Consider the following 16,016-nt stretch of genomic DNA (forward strand, 5'->3'; position numbering starts at 1 on the left):
AATACCGTGGCTGACACGGGGCCAAGGAGGGGCCCAGCGGGCTCATGGCACGGACAGCAATAACGAACCCAGCCCCGCTCAGCGGGCATTTTGCACGAGAGACATTCCTGTGGGTCCTGGGGCTTTATCTCCTGCAGCTGTATTGCTCACGCACCCAGGAAAGGGGCAGCCGGGTTCATTCCCACGCGCCTAGAAAGAAGGAAAACATGCCTTCAAAGAGAAGCTTTACCGCTGAACCAAAAGCTAGTGCCGGTTATCGTTCCTTACTACAGGTTTAACAAATCATTATAAGGTTTCAATAAACCTTATTTAATAAGAGGGGATGTTTTTGGTGGTCTACTACTCAATACAATATTGAAGTTCATCCATGCACCTGTTTCCCTCAGCTGCTTTGTTGTCATAATTGAAAACATTTTGGAAAACAAAGGGACAAGTCATCCATAATCCCATAGCCCTGTAATCTGTTTTCTTTTCTTTTTTTTTTACACGTATGTATATTTTTAGCTCAAAACTTTTTTTTTTTTAAAGATTTTATTTATTTATTTGACAGGCAGAGATTACAAGTAGGCAGAGAGGCAGGCAGAGAGAGAGAGGAGGAAACAATCTCCCCACTGAGCAGACCCTGGGATCATGACCTGAGCTGTAGGCAGAGGCTTTAACCCACTGAGCCACCCAGGTGTCCCTAGCTCAAAACTTTTAAAACCATATAAGAACTATAGTTTCCAGTTTTGGAAAATGGAAAATAAGCCCAACAAACTTATTGAAAACTCTACCTAGAGACAAGGATCATGGTCCATAGATTTGAGGTTTAAAATTTTTTTTTCAGTTGTAATAAAACACACTTAATGAAGCTTACCATACTTAACAGTTAAGTATGCAATTTGAGGCACTGTGACCTTGAGTACACCCACACCGTTGCACTACCCTCACCACCATCCGCCCACAGAGCTCTTTTCATTTTGCAAAATGTGCTCCATTAAGCCTTAGGCAAAACTAGAACTCTGTACCCATCAAACAGTAACCCCTGATTCCTCTCCCATCGCCCCAACCCCTGGAAGCCACCCTTCTACCTCCTATCTCTGAATCAGAGTATTCTAGGTTATCTCAGAAAAGCAGAATCATACATTTGTCCTTTTGTAACTGGCTTATTTCACTGAGCGTGACATCCTCAAGGCTCATTCAGATTTTGGCATGCGTCAGAAGTTCCTTCCTTTTTCAGGCTAATATCCCACAGTTTGTAGACATCATATTTAGTGCATCCATTCATGCATCTATGAACCCTTGGGTTGCTTCTGCCTTTGGCTATTATGAATAGTGCTGCTACGAACGTGGGTGTACAAATATCTGAGTCCCTGCCTTTATTTCTTTTGGGTAAATATCGAGAAGTGAAACTGCTGGGCCATATGGTACCTCTGTGTTTAATTTTTTGAGGAACCTTCATAGTGTCACAGACTGATTTTCACAAGCAGCTGGGTTATCATCTGATCTCTTGCCTTCCTCTTTCCTAGGGGCCTGCAAAGTGCTTCCTCTGCATTTTTGAAAATGTGCTTCATTAAGCCTTAGGCAAAGTCTTATGAGTCTCATAGGGCCACGACTGGGGGAGAGAAGAGCTGGCTGAGGGAGACTAAGGAGTTCGGGAATCACCATTTCAATATTAGCGTCTCCTGGATTAGATGTTTTATGTGACGCTTCCTCTGAAACTAGTTGTTTAAGAGGAAGCATCTCACATTTGAAAAAAAAAAAAATTGTGAGGGCCACTCTAAATATAGATCCGCCCAAACCAGTACTAATTAAGTCTCAAACAACGTCAACAAGAAAGTACAATAGTGGTATAGTTTGCTCAGCAAACTCTCCACATAATAAGTCATGTTAAATGCTAAAGTTCCTTGACTGTCCTCAAAACACAATGCCTCCCAGGAGCCTTCAGCTACACAGCTTGTCCTCGAAGGCTACAGGTTCTGGAAGGCTGGTGTGTTGGCCATGGACAAGCTCCCTGCAGAGCAGTGCCCAGCTTTCTCCTCCCGGCCGCTGCCGGACCGCATAACCTCACTTAACACATTTCAGGATGAAATGGCTGAAAGCCAGAAAGAGCTACTCAAACTCCGAAGCACTTGGGTCCACCAAGTAAAGAGACCCAAAGAGGGAGAGAGGTAGGTAGAGCAGAGAGCACAGAGACACAAATAAAATTTGAGTTTGACCCTACTTGACCATCTAGTTTTGCCATTGGCTGGTGAATGTGTGTGTGTGTGTGTGCTTAATCGTCCTGTCTGCATAGATCAAAGAATGAACTTGAATATCCCATCAATCTCAATCTTGGCTTTTAACCACTTTGACTGCCTTGTTATGGCCTGCTTCCAGTTTCTCCTTTTTTCTTCTTTCATCTCATGCCCTTGCCTCCTTTCCTGTGCTGGAATGGAGGCACAGGAAGTACTGGTCAATAGCACCGTCTTTCCCATCATCATCCACTCCAGAGCCAGGACACACAGGTGTGCATGCACACTCACGCAGTGTGCCTCCACAGCGTGTCTCAGCTCACACCAATGTCAGCAGGGTGGGAGGGAGGTAACAGAATGACTCGTTCTTCCACTTCTTCGTGCCTTGGTTCCCTTGAACAGTAAAGCTTCTGAGAAGGTTGGAACTTTAAACAACAGGGATCTCTGGGGCGTCTGGGGGACTCAGTCAATTAAGCGGCCAGCTTTTGGTTTCAGCTCAGGTCATGATCTCAGGGGCCTGGGATCGAGCCCTGTGGGAGTCTCTCTCTCCCTTTCCCTCTGCACCCCTCCATGGGCGCTCACTCTCTCTCAGATAAATAAACAACATGGATATGGACCTACCAGCAAAAATCTAAAAATGCTTTCATTTCAATATCACATGAACAACACAGTGGGCACCAGGGCCATGTACCCCAGGGTCATGTATCCTGCATTGGGGGGGGGTCTGATTTCCAATCATTGCAATTAATTAGCATCAAACCACGTGTCCCTTTACAGGTGAGCACATAAGGCCTGGGGCAAATTACTGTCCTCAGAGGTGGCAGAAAGAGGGACAGAATCTCAAAAGCAAGTCTTCTGCTTCCCAGTATGTAGGAGCCTCCCGGGAGCCTTGCAACCCAGGGAGCCACACTGCCATAAGTGAGTTTATTCAGAGAGCATTTATGGAGAACTTTCCTTACATGTTCTGGGGATGAAAATGCAAGCTGTGCTCCTCACCTGAAGCCCAGTCCCCACGGGAGAAGAGCTACCTGACTGCACAGCTGGCCTGTGGCCCATGAGCTCGGTGACCACAGCTCCCTCACAGCAGGCTGGTCTGAACTTGGTTGGGAAAGTCAGGCATGGTTTTAAACAAATGTGGAGTGTGAGTACTTTGGAGTCTTAGAAAAACAACGTGGCCCCCCATGGGCTGGCGAGAGCCAGTGGAAAGCCTATGGCAGGGGCCACAGCCGCAGACTAACCAGCCGCTGGGATGCAGAGGAAACGTCTTTGTTGGACATGTAGGAGATAGAATTGCTGGGCCACGTGACTGGTCCCTTAGGCTTAGGGAGCAGGAGAAGTCAAGGATTAGTCTGAGTTTGTAGCACACTTAGGGCAAACAAAGGACCGCAGGGACAGCGGCTTGAAGAAGCCAGTTCAGAACAGGGAAGCTGATAACATTCCTCGGGAGGTCTGTGGGACCTCCCATCTGAACCGATCTCCAAGGCCAGCCAAGGGCTGCTGCGCGTACAGGTAGGAGACTCAGAGCTAACAGTGATTCTAGAGTTAGGATCCCTTAGCTTCTCTATTGCAGGAGGTTCCGTGTGAGTGGATGAAATTTCTGAGAAGGTGTAGTGGAGACACAAGGGAAAGAAATTCAACGAGGTCCGGGGACTTTCCAGTATTTGGAAGTAGTAAGAGGAGGGAGGAGGAGGAGGTGCCTGGGAGCCTGTGACTCCAGCACGGGAAATGGGAGGAGAACAGGAGAGGCCCCGAGGGTGGCTGCTTCCGCGTGGGAGGCCTTAACCCCCGGGGAGGAGTGAGTTCAGGGAGTTCCTGCCATGTGACAAGAAGGGCAGCCTGGTGAAGAAGCGTTTTTTTCAAGCTGGGAAGAAGTGACTGATGAAGGAGATAAGGTTAAACTGTTTTGTTTTGTTTTGTGTAATCAGGGTAAAAGCAAGAACACAAGGTCACCAGTAAGCGGCTGGCAGATATGGAGGATATGCCGACCGGATTTGCCAAAGGTAGGTCAGGGTGGCTCCAGGCCCCACTCTCAAGGCCACAAATCCTGTGCAGTGTCACTACCACCCAGCCCTGCCCGTGGGCCACGTGCCCGAGGAAAGATGCACAGGCCTCCGGGGTTCTGACCCTGGGCCTTGGAGGCCACAACTCCAGCTCCAGGCCGGAGTAGGGGTGGGGAGGGGCCCTCATATGACACCCCCACCCTCATGACCCTGCGGGGCACGAGGCGGACCCTGCCCCTGCCCCTGCGAGGCTCTCCTCTTTCCCTCCCTCCCGCAGCCACCCTCCTCCCTCCCTCCCTGTCTGCAGGTGCCCTGCCTGGGCTCTCCCTCCCTTCCTTTCCCCGGCTTACCTGGAGCTCTGGGGGAACGTTTCAGCTCCCACACCTGGAAGGTCTTGTTGGAAACACGTGTGCCTTTTTATTCGGGCACGTGGAAGTGTGGCCAGCTCAACTCTCCTTCCTTGACCTTCCCCCTCTCTGCCCCTTCTGTTTCGAGGAAATCAGAGCCCCTCCTTCTTCCCCAGGACCTAGTGACTCCACTGCCGTCTCTCCTCTAGCTTTACTCCCTTGTACGCTATGGGAGTCACGTTATTCACATCTCATACATATGCCCAGCCGCCCCCATGTTAAGAACCAAGTAACCGCACTTCTTCTCTCCTTCATCGGACCCATGCCAACCTGATCGCCACACTGAAGCCCTAATAATCATTCCAAATCTGATCACGTTGCAGCTGAGTTGAAAATCCTTCATAACATCCTCTTATCCTAAAGATCAAGTTCAAGCTGTCAAAGAGTGTGAGACTTTTAAAGTTTTAGTTATTCCTTCTGAGCTGTGGTAAACTGTTCGTAGTCCCTCCATATCCTGCATGTGAGTCCCTCTACATGCACCCCTGGGGCGCCTGGCACCCTAGCTTCTCTATCAAAATACAGCTCAAACAGTGCCTCCACCAGGAAGCTTTCCCAGATCTCTCCAAGTCGTCGCCCTCTTCTGTTTCCAAAAAATCCCATGGCCATTTTGAACCCCAGACCAATTAAGTGAGAATTGCTTGAGTGGGAACCCAGGCAGTGGGATGGATTCCAGAGTGGGGCAATGGTTGAGTACCACGGACCACTGCGGGAGAGTTATCTGATTCTCAGTCCTTCTGCGTGTGATTATGGAGGATGTCAGGTCCAAAATCTGCAGGGCAGGTGGGCAGGCTGGAGACCAGGGAGGAGCCGATGCTGCAGCCATCTGGAGGCAGAATTCCCTCTTTCTCAGGGCACCTCAGTTACCCTCTCTTAAGGGAAACTGATGAGACGAGGCCCACCAATACGACATGTAATCAAAGTCTGCTGATTTAAATGTTAATCTCATATTTAAAAATACCTTCACAGCAGTATTTAGACTGGTGTTTGACCAAATATCTTGGTACTGTGGCCCAGTCACAGGTGACATGTTAGCTTACCCATCAGACTGAGTTTCCCCTTTGTCTCATGAATTGTGGGAAATCACCAAAAGTTCTGGAGTGACAAAAAGCACAGCCATTTCTGTGTTTCAGAAAAACACCTCTGGTACCTTATCACGAGTATGTTGTAGGAGGCTGCTACCACAAGCAGTGAGACATGAGGTTAGGCAAACCCAGCCAAGGTGAGAGATGAGGAAGAGCGTCATGTGGTGGAGACAGGGGACTACGAGGTCACACTCACCAGTGAGGTGCTGTTGCCTGAAGAGAAGTTTCCAGTCCATGATTCAGAGTCTCAGAAACTATTCTCAGTCTCACCTTCTGCCTTCTTAACCCCAACCTCATTTCTCACACCTCTTCAAATGGTAGCTGCAGTCTCTGTGGTTTCCCAAGTCCCCCACTCCTTGGCGTGGTTTTTCTGACTGCCTTGGCTCCGGACTTCAGAGACCCCAGGAAGGACACACGCCCAGCTCCCTTTCAGGCTGGACTCCTCTCGTAATTCCCCAACCTCATCTCCCACTCTGGCCATGATATGCTCTGAAGGTTTTCATGGTTTCGAGAAGGTGTGGGGGAAAGGCTGCACGGTCCTCTGTTGATTCATCCCAGGAGAGCCAAGCTAGCAGCATGACCCATCAGAGCTAGAAAACTCCTAGAACACGGACTGCTCCCCGTGTTTTCCTGGGGAAGAGAGGGAACGAGGCGACGGTTTTTGGTTCACTGTGGGTCCCACGGACAGTTTGTGGAAGAAACCACACTGTGGTCCATAGACCTCCTTCTCTTGGCTCTTTCTGCCATACTCTGTAGTGGTGGTCTTGTCACAGGACAGTATCAAAGAGGGTCCCACACATCCCGTGAGGAAGGAGATGAATGATGGTGAATGTGTGTAGCAAAGTGTTAAGGTGTGGTTGTGTGAATACTTACAGAATGGGGTTTTCACTTCCTGAGAGCAGCCAGACCATACAGAGACGTGGAGACGCAGCCTTCTTGTTCGTAATCTGTGATGCTGCTTCGCTGGAATGAAACTGACATTTCAACTAGAAAATGATCCTCCGCGCTTTTTTTGCCACTTCTGCTGAGTTCAGTGCGCCCCTCCACACTAACGCGTGTATTCTCTTCTCTCCAGTTTTCCCGCCACTTCCCTCCATTCACACTGATATAAAACCTTCTTGGGTGTTATTTGGCAAGTCGACAGAGTTAAATAATGATTTACAGAAGACCTGCTTCTGTCCTGTTTCACTCCCTGCCACCATGCAGCTGGTACAGGGTCGTATCAACACGATCCTAAATTCAAAGTAGTCAGTTATCACCTGGTCATGCAGATAATGCAAAACATGCTCATATTAAAATGTGTCAATTACTACCCAAGTGAAAGCATGCCAGTAAAAATAAAGGTTGTGGAGCCCATCTCATGCTCTGGGAATGTGTGAATAACCCAGGGGACCTCAATTTCAAAAACATCACAGGACTTTTGCCAAGTTTCAGATTTCAAGGGACTTGTGAGAGAAACAGAAGTGTTTCTGACATGATACCACGTGGTAATCGTCAGCAGTGGCTTATTACCACCCCGTTCTTCTTTCTCTTAATTTTAAGGGTATTCTTTAGAACACGTTAGAGTCAGCCCCTGAACAACATGGGGTTCAGGGCACACACCCTCCTGCACAACCAAAAATCTGTGTATAACTTATGACTCCCCCCAAACTTAACTACTGATAGCCTCCTGTTGACCAGAAGCCTCCCTGATAACGTAGTCAATTAACACATCTTTTGAGGGCGCCTGGGTGGCTCAGTGGGTTGGGCCGCTGCCTTCGGCTCGGGTCATGATCTCAGGGTCCTGGGATTGAGTCCCGTATCGGGCTCTCTGCTCGGCAGGGAGCCTGCTTCCCTCTCTCTCTCTCTCTGCCTGCCTCTCCATCTACTTGTGATTTCTCTCTGTCAAATAAATAAATAAAATCTTTAAAAAAAAAATTTAAAAAAACACATCTTTTGACTGTTACATGTATCGTATACTATATTCTCATAATAAACCAAGCTAAAGAAAATGGTTTTAAGAAAATCATAAGGAAAATACATGTAAAGCACTGCACTGTAGTTATTGGAAAAAATTGCATGAAAATAGACCCGTGCAGTTCAAACCCATATTGTTCAGTTGCATGACAATTAATCAGAGCAGTCTGTTTGTCTTCTAAATATGCCCATTCTCTTTGAGGGGCTTTTGCAGGTGGGACATTAAATAGAAACATAACCTTCATATAGTATGGTGTAGTATAGTATATGGAACATAGTGTAGTATTTGTCAGGGATAGTCCTAATAATAAGCTGCTCTCCTGGTGTCCCACTTAGTTCGGCAGTTGTCACAATTTTTTCATTTTTAATGAAGTATCTTTGCTAATAGCTACATGAAACCAGGAGAGGTTTGATAAACCTTCACTTAGTACATCAAGATTCTGCCTTGGTCTTTCCAACACTATGTGACACTCATAGTTACATCATTCAAGGCCCACTTAAGAGACAAAACCACCTTAGTTCTTTGAATGGGGGAGGCAGTCTACAGAATTGTTCAATAAGCAAAGGAGTGAAATGGGACTCCCAGGGGAGTAGAAGCAGCAGGTGCAAAGGGCCAGCTGCTACCTCAGGGCTGAGGAAAGGGGACAATGAAAGACAATGAAAGGACCAAGGACCTGGGGGAACTGCTGAGATTCAGACCTCCTTGAAGGGGGGTGACTGCCACGAACACATGAAGCCAGCCTGGGTCAGAGCTGGCCCAGAGAAGCCAGCTGCTCCTGCTGGTGGGTAGAGCTGGTCTGTAGAAGCAAAACCGCCAGTAAGGGTACAGTTGGCTGAAGCTGCAGCCTTTGTGACCACAGAAGGGCCACTGCCCCGAGGGAAAGCAGGGAGTGCAGATGGAGATGGACGGGATGGGCTGCTCTCAACCCTGCAGCTGAGAACCACAGGAGGACCTGTGACTTCTGGGAGGGAAGTCAGTGCCCTCTTACAGGCAACTCCTCGAATGTCTCTCTAGAGCCCCCTGCTGACGAATCCCAACATTGCACCAGCTGGGGTTTTAGGGTGTCAGTGAAGGTTGGAGTTAGAGCCCAGAGACAGTAAGTTGATAACTGACATAGCCATGCATAGAGCTCTCACCGCTCACTGTAAAATGGGGTGAAATCTGAAAGGCAACTGGTGAGTCTGTTCCTGTTTTCCCGACCCTTTCCAGGCCCTCCCTTTCCACGCACATCACTCAGGAAGACCTCATTTTATGGTGTTTTGTTTTAGCAACTTTGCTTTACTGAGCTTTGCAGATTCTGTGGTTTTTGATCTTTGGGCTTTTTTGTTTTTGTTTTTGTTTTTCTTACAGAATGAAGTTCTGTGGCAGCCCGGCCTCAAGTAAGTCTCCAACAGAATTTGCTCACTTCGTGTCTCTGCGTCACATTTTGGTAATTCTCATAATATTTCAAATTTTGTCATATGTGTGACGATGATCTAGGCCTAGTGATCCTTGATGTTGTCTGGGGCCACCACAAACCATGCCCGAGTGAGAGGAGAACTTAATAATTGTGTGTGTCTGGCTTCACTCCATCTCTCTCCCTCTTCTCACACTTTCCTATTCCCCAAGACACAACAGTAGTCAAGATAGGCCGAGGAATCACCATTCAGGTGAAAAAAAGAGTTACACATCTCTCACTTTAAACCGAAAGCTAGACATGATTAAGCTTAACTGAGGAGAACATGCGGAAAGCCAAGACGGGCCTCTTGTGACGAACAGCTGAGTTGTGAAAGCAAAGGAGAAATTCTTGAAGGAAATTTAACGTGCTACTGCAGTGAATGCATGAATGATAAGAATGTGAAAGAGCCCGATTGCTGGTGTGGAGAAAGTCTGAGTGGCCTGGACAGAAGTCGAAACCAGCCGTAACATCCCCTTCAGCCAAAGCCTGTGCCCAACCAAGGCCCTCGCTCTCTTCAATGCTGGGAAGGCTGAGGGAGGTGAGGAAGCTGTAGAGGAAGGTCTGAAACCGCGGAGGTTGGTTTGTGAGCTTTCAGGTAAGAAGCCATCTCATCACTCAGAGAGCAAGGTGAAGCAGCCAGTGCCGATGGAGAAGCTGCAGCAAACCATCCAGAAGATCTGGCTAGGGTCGCTGACGAAGGTGGTGGCCCTAAACAGCATATTTTCGATGTAGGGGAACCTGCCAGGCTCCTACTGGAAGAAGAGGCCATCTAGGACTTTCACAGCCAGAGAGGAGAAGTCGATGCCAGCCTTCAAGGCTTCAAAGGATTGGCTGACTCTCTTGTTAGGGGCTAAGGCAGCTGGTGGCTTGAAGTTGAAGCCAGTGCCCATTTGCCATTCCAGAAGTCCCAGGGCCTTTAAGAATTATGCTCTGCCTGTGCTCTGTAAATGGAACTACAAAGCCGGGATGACAGCTTATCTGTTGAGAACATAGTTTACTGAATATTTAAAGCTCACTCTTGAGACTTAGTGCTCCAAAATAAATGACTCCTTTCAAAATATTCCTGCTTATCGACAATGCGCCTGGCCACCCAAGAGCTCTGATGGAGAGGTACAAATTGATGAATGTTGTTTTCACACCTGCTAACCTAACATCCGTTCGGAAGCCTATAGATCAAGAAGTCATTTCAACTTTTAGGTCAAGAAAGAAATAGATTTCGTAAGCCTAGAGCTGCCAGAGACAGTATTCCTCTGATGGATCTGGACAAAGTCAACTGAAAACCTTCTGGAATGGATTCACCATTCTACACATCCTTCAGAACATTCCTGATTCAAGGGAAGAGATCAAAATATCAACATGAACAGAAGTTTGAAAGAAACCGATTCCCACCCTCATGGATGACACTGAGGATCTTAGAACTCTGGTGGAGGAAGGAAACTGCGGATGTGGGGAAACAGCAAGAGAAGTAGAATCAGAAGGGGAGCCTGAAGATGCGGCTGCACTGGGGCCATCTCGGGATCCAACTTAAATGAAGAGCTGCTTCTTACAGAGGAGCAAAGACCATGGTTTCTTGAGATGAAGATGCCAGTGAAGACTGATGAGATGACAACAGAGGGCTTAGAATGTGACATGCCTTAGTTGATAAGGCAGTGACAGGGTTTGAGAGGATGAACTCCAATTTTAAAAGACGTCCTCCTTGGGTAAAATGCTATCAAATGGCATCTGGTGCTACAGAGAACTTGCTCATGAATGGAAGTCAACCAGTGCAGCCAATTTCATTGTTATCTTAAGGTACTACAGCTGCAGGCATCCCGGTCCCCAGCACCCACCACCCTGACCCGTCACCTGCCATCAAGAAGAAGGCAAGACCCTCCACCAGCAAAAAGATTATTCACTCAAAGCTCAGATCATGGTTAGCTGCCTTAGCAATAAAGAATGTTTAAATTAAGGTATGTATTTTTTTTTTTAGATACAATGCTCTTACTGCATACTTCATAGACTACAGTACAGTGTATGCATAACTTTTATATGCACAGGGAAATTTAAAAATTCATTTGATTTGCTTTATTGCAATGTTTGCATTATTATGGTAGTCTGGAACCAAAACCTCAGTATCTCCAAGATGTGCCTGTATGAGGAACTAACTTACTGATAGAGCCACAGTATATCTGTTGGCAAGGTGCTGTGCACAGTCACAGCAGCTAGGGACAGGTAAGTTCTTCTGGTGCCTAGTGTGGGTGGGAGAAGTATTTCATACTTCAACTGCCACTCGGTTGTGCCGTGGTTCCTGCAAGGCGTATGAGAAGCCACCATCTGGCAAGGGCAATTGGAAATATGGAAACTTATAGTTCAGACATATGTACAATATGTCCAGGAAAATAGAGGCTGACCAGTCCAGTTATGCTGTATTATAAAAAAATCCAACTATATAGATCATAGGGGGAAAAAAGTTCTAAACTCTTGGGAAACAGTGATTTTAACATTCATTATGGAATGAAAATCTACAGACATTTGCTTATTGTGTGGTGACACTTCTTTATTTCGGCAAGCAGTGGGATCGAAAATTAAGTATTGAGTTTTCCTATCTCAAGAAATAGTGTGTGTCATGTGCACAAAATTGTGTTTACCCTCTACTATAGTGGGTATTGTAGTGTGATCTCTAATCATGTGAAGACCCAAAGATGTTATCTATAAGAAAATACCAGCATTTCCTTCGAAGGGTAGAAGTTAATTTTTTTTTTAAGATTTATTTATTTATTTGGGATAGAGAGAAATAGAAAGTGAGAAGGGGGGAGGGGGGAAGGAGAGAGAGAATCTCAAGCAGACTCCCTGCTGAGCATAGAGCCTGATGCAGGGTTCAATCTCACAACCCTGAGACCATGACCTGAGCCAAAATCAAGAGTCTAACACAACCAACTGAGTTACCCAGGTGCCCCTAGGAAGTAGTAGTTATTTTAGGAAGATTCCTCCCACAGATCTACGAGATCTAATGAGTCCTGCTGCAGGGGGTACATACATATGTGACTTCATCAACTGACTTTTCATTTGATCAACTGATTGTTATTCTAAATGAGCTTCTGTCATTTCCAAAAAACAAAGCCATATTTGAATGTGTTGGCTCCATTAGCAGAAGAAAAATTACATATTGCCAAAGCCAGTTTCTTCAAGGCTTCAAATAAAAAAGCTATTTAAGGTTTTCGTTTAATGGGGCGCCTGGGTGGCTCAGTGGGTTAGGCCTCTGCCTTCGGCTCAGGTCATGATCTCAGGGGCCTGGGATTGAGTACCACATTGGGCTCTATGCTCAGCGGGGAGCCTGCTTCCCTTTCTCTCTCTGCCTGCCTCTCTGCCTACTTGTGATCTCTCCCTCTGTGTCAAATAAATAAAAATAAAATCTTTAAAAAAAAACAAAAACAAAAAAACCCCTAAAAAACCCTTAACCTCTTTAAAAGAAAAAAAGGTTTTCCTTTAATTCCTGGCTAGAATCAAGTTTCAGCTTGTGGGAGTTGTGTCTCCCAGAGGTGAAATGAACAGTACTCTGAACAGATGTTTTTACAAACTTAGTTCAAATGTGACTCCATGAAGATTTCTGTAATGACAATATGAGTCAGGTTTGGATGGAACACACCACTGTGTAAAAATGACATTCTTACTAAATTAAAAACCTTTGGAGAAGAAATGACCTGGAGTTGGTTATGAGACACACACAATTGGGACCGCATTAACAAGTTGCAACATTCTTGCAAGCAAGACATAATAAGTAGTTGTGCAAATTTACAAATACTTTTTATATAATCTCAACAACAAACTATTTGTGACGAAGCCACTGTTGAATACAAAACCAGATGTCTACTGGGCAGCGCACGCTTTTCCTCTCTGTGCCAATCAGCACATGGAATGCAGTTATATATGCTCTTTCGAAGAATGATTTTAAATTAACCTAAATGTCCAGTGATGGTGTCATTGAACTTTGAACTGAGTCCTCTAAATGCCAGGGCACTTTGTTCAAAATCAATTAGAAATGTTTGGTCAAAATATTCAAAGAGTGGAGTATTTAAATTTAAATTTTGATGGTCGACCCCATAATTTGCAAACAGGGAGATATCTCAAAGTTGTACCTACAAAAACATGGGAGCATATAATATGAGCTCAATAGCACGCAGGATTTCATTCTGAAATTCTACGATTAAATTTTGGAATATCTTGGCTGGTGGGAAGAATCTTTAGATACAATTCCTTTTTTTTTTTTTTAAAGATTTTTATTTATTTATTTGTCAGAGAGAGAGGGAGAGAGAGCAAGCACAGGCGGACAGAATGGCAGGCAGAGGCAGAGGGAGAAGCAGGCTCCCCGCCGAGCAAGGAGCCCGATGCGGGACTCGATCCCAGGACGCTGGGATCATGACCCGAGCTGAAGGCAGCGGCTTAACCAACTGAGCCACCCAGGCGTCCCACAGTTCCTATTTTTAACTGGATAAATTTATACTCCATATCAGAATCTGATGAAACAGAGGTCAAAAAATTTGCAGCATATAAATTTGGAGAAAACCTCAAAAAAAAAAAAAAGTTACGTAGATAAATCATTTGATAAGTTTTGTCCTATACAAGTAATTGGAAAAGAAACACATTATGTGTGGAGGCAAAAAGACAGTAGTTATGGAAATATTCTCACTGAAATATTTATATATTTTGTTGATGCAAAAATGAGCAAATCTTTTAAAATTTCTTAAACAAGAGAAAGAAGAAAGTTTTATTCGCGCTCAAGTGAGAACAGCTGCCCAGGGTTATCAGTCTTCACAAAGAAGAAAGTGCTCCTCTGAAGGATTGTGTAATCCAGAATTATACATGGGTTTTTTGTTGTTGTTATATCAAGAGTTACAAATCATCAGGACATAAGACATCCCAGAAAATAACAAACTTTATCTTACAGTTTTAGTATGGGCAAGGTTGCATGCTTTGAGGTGTGGGAACTGTGGGAGATTTTCACTCTTGCCTTTAGTTTGAAATGTTTCTTCTAGGTTATTTGCTGACAAAGCAGATGGACATTGTGTGCTATGAGCCGAAATGGAGCCCATGCTTTGAAGTGTGCTAAGTCATTCTGATCCTGGCGAAAGTTAACGTATAGTTTCCCTGGGAGCCCAGAGCAGGGCCCACAAGTATGAAAGGTTGAAAACTTCCTTTATCAATTTTAATATGAAAAAAATAAAACTGAAAAGATCTTTATTTTTCAGAATTTGTTCTGAGATTACCTAGGTCCCTCAGCATGTCAAAAAATGAGAGTTTGCTCAATTAAAAAAAAAAATGCCATAGTCTACAGCAGCTCTGGCTACATAATTTGAAGGATCCGGTGCAAAATGAAAACGAAGGACATTTTGGTCAAAACTTTGAGGTTCAAGACAATAATAAGAGAGCATTAAACCAACTGTGAGCTCTTCTGAGAGGGACTCTGGATGGCTGCAGAGGCCACGGGCCTAAGAAGCCACGAGTGCTGGTCAACAGTCAGGAGCCAAGTGGTGATGACTATAATTTCAAATTTGTGAATAATACAATGAATGAAAAATCATTAAACATTTTAATAAGATCATATTGAAAAAAAAATTTTAGAGATAAATACCAGTGATATTTCAGCAGATTGAAGCTAAGAAGCAATTTAAAATATATTAATAGGTAGCAAGGATAATTATTCTGGTTTTTTTTTTAATTTTTAAAAATATTTATTTATTTATTTATTTATTTATTTATTTGACAGACAGAGGTCACAAGTAGGCAGAGAGGCAGGCAGAGAGAGAGAGAGGAGGAAGCAGGCTCCTCACTGAGCAGAGACCTGACCAGACAGGACCCTGGGATCATGACCCAAGCTGAAGACAGAGGCTTCAATGCACGGAGCCACTCAGGTGCCCCGTCTGGTGTTTTAAAAAACATTTAAATAATCAGGGATGCCTGACTGGCATGGTTGGTGGAGTGTGTGACTCTTGATCTTGGGGTTATGAGTTTGAGCCCAATGTTAGGTATAGAGATTACTTAAAAATGAAGTCTCTTAAAAAAATAAGTAAAAAAAATAAACATTTAGATAATATATTTTTTAAATTTTGCCTTAATTTATATGTTATATTTAATCTTTTGAAAAAATATATTTTTAGAGACCATTTTGACAAGAATTATTTTTATGTCCACTTCAATAAAAGTCAAGTTGGCAGTCAGTAAATCAATTTCTAAAAATAAAACAATCAATTCTTTTCATGACCTCTTTCCTTTTCAGGTGTCGCAGTTTGGATACACCACATACCTAGCAAGTATATAAAGCATACACTTTGATATTTCATGTTATAGAGATGTGTATCAGTGTTACAAATGCTTTATGTACTGAAAAAATAATTCTATATTTCCAGAAAAAATGTATTAATTGTTCTCTACTCTGATTCCAGCTGCATGTTGATCTGTTTCCTGTAAGAATGGGGGAGGAAAAGGAAATGTTACTTCTAAAAAAGATTTTTAAAAGAAATATTTATTTATTTAGAGAAAGAGAGAGAGAGTGCTTGAGGAAACGGGGGGAGGGGCCGAAGAAGAGGGAGGGAGAGAATCTTCAAGCCTACTATCCCCTGAGTGTAGAGCCCCACTCAGGGCTGGATTCCAGGACCCTGAGATCATCACCTGAGCTGAAACCAACATCTGTACGCTTAACTGAGTGAGCCACCAAGTGCCTCTAAAAAAGAATATTTTTAAATTAGCTGCAATGTAAGGTATGAAACCATAAAACTCCTAGGAGAAAATATACAGGATGAATTCCTTGACACTTGTCTTGACAATGACTTTTTTTTGGATTTGACACCAAAAGCAAGGGCAACAAAAACAAGAACAAATAAGTGGGACTACTTCAAACTAAAAGATTTCCATACCATGATGGTAAAGGAAATCATCACCAAAA

The 16,016-nt window shown here is 44.6% G+C and overlaps 1 long non-coding RNA gene across 3 annotated transcripts; it reads left to right on the plus strand.

The window, feature by feature from the left end:
• The first annotated feature begins 4,018 nt into the window (after positions 1-4,018).
• LOC309864934 lies at positions 4,019-15,656 on the plus strand. Of its 3 annotated transcripts, none has more exons than XR_014311849.1 (4): positions 4,019-4,213; positions 9,010-9,088; positions 14,110-14,256; positions 15,351-15,656. It is a non-coding gene; the product is annotated as an uncharacterized lncRNA (long non-coding RNA). The 3 variants fall into 3 exon arrangements; XR_014311850.1 differs by having other exon boundaries at positions 14,110-14,247; XR_014311851.1 differs by having other exon boundaries at positions 9,010-9,038.
• Positions 15,657-16,016: the final 360 nt, after the last annotated feature.

This window comes from Mustela nivalis (assembly GCF_964662115.1).
Source record: "Mustela nivalis genome assembly, chromosome: 5".
Classification (NCBI taxonomy): domain Eukaryota; kingdom Metazoa; phylum Chordata; class Mammalia; order Carnivora; family Mustelidae; genus Mustela; species Mustela nivalis.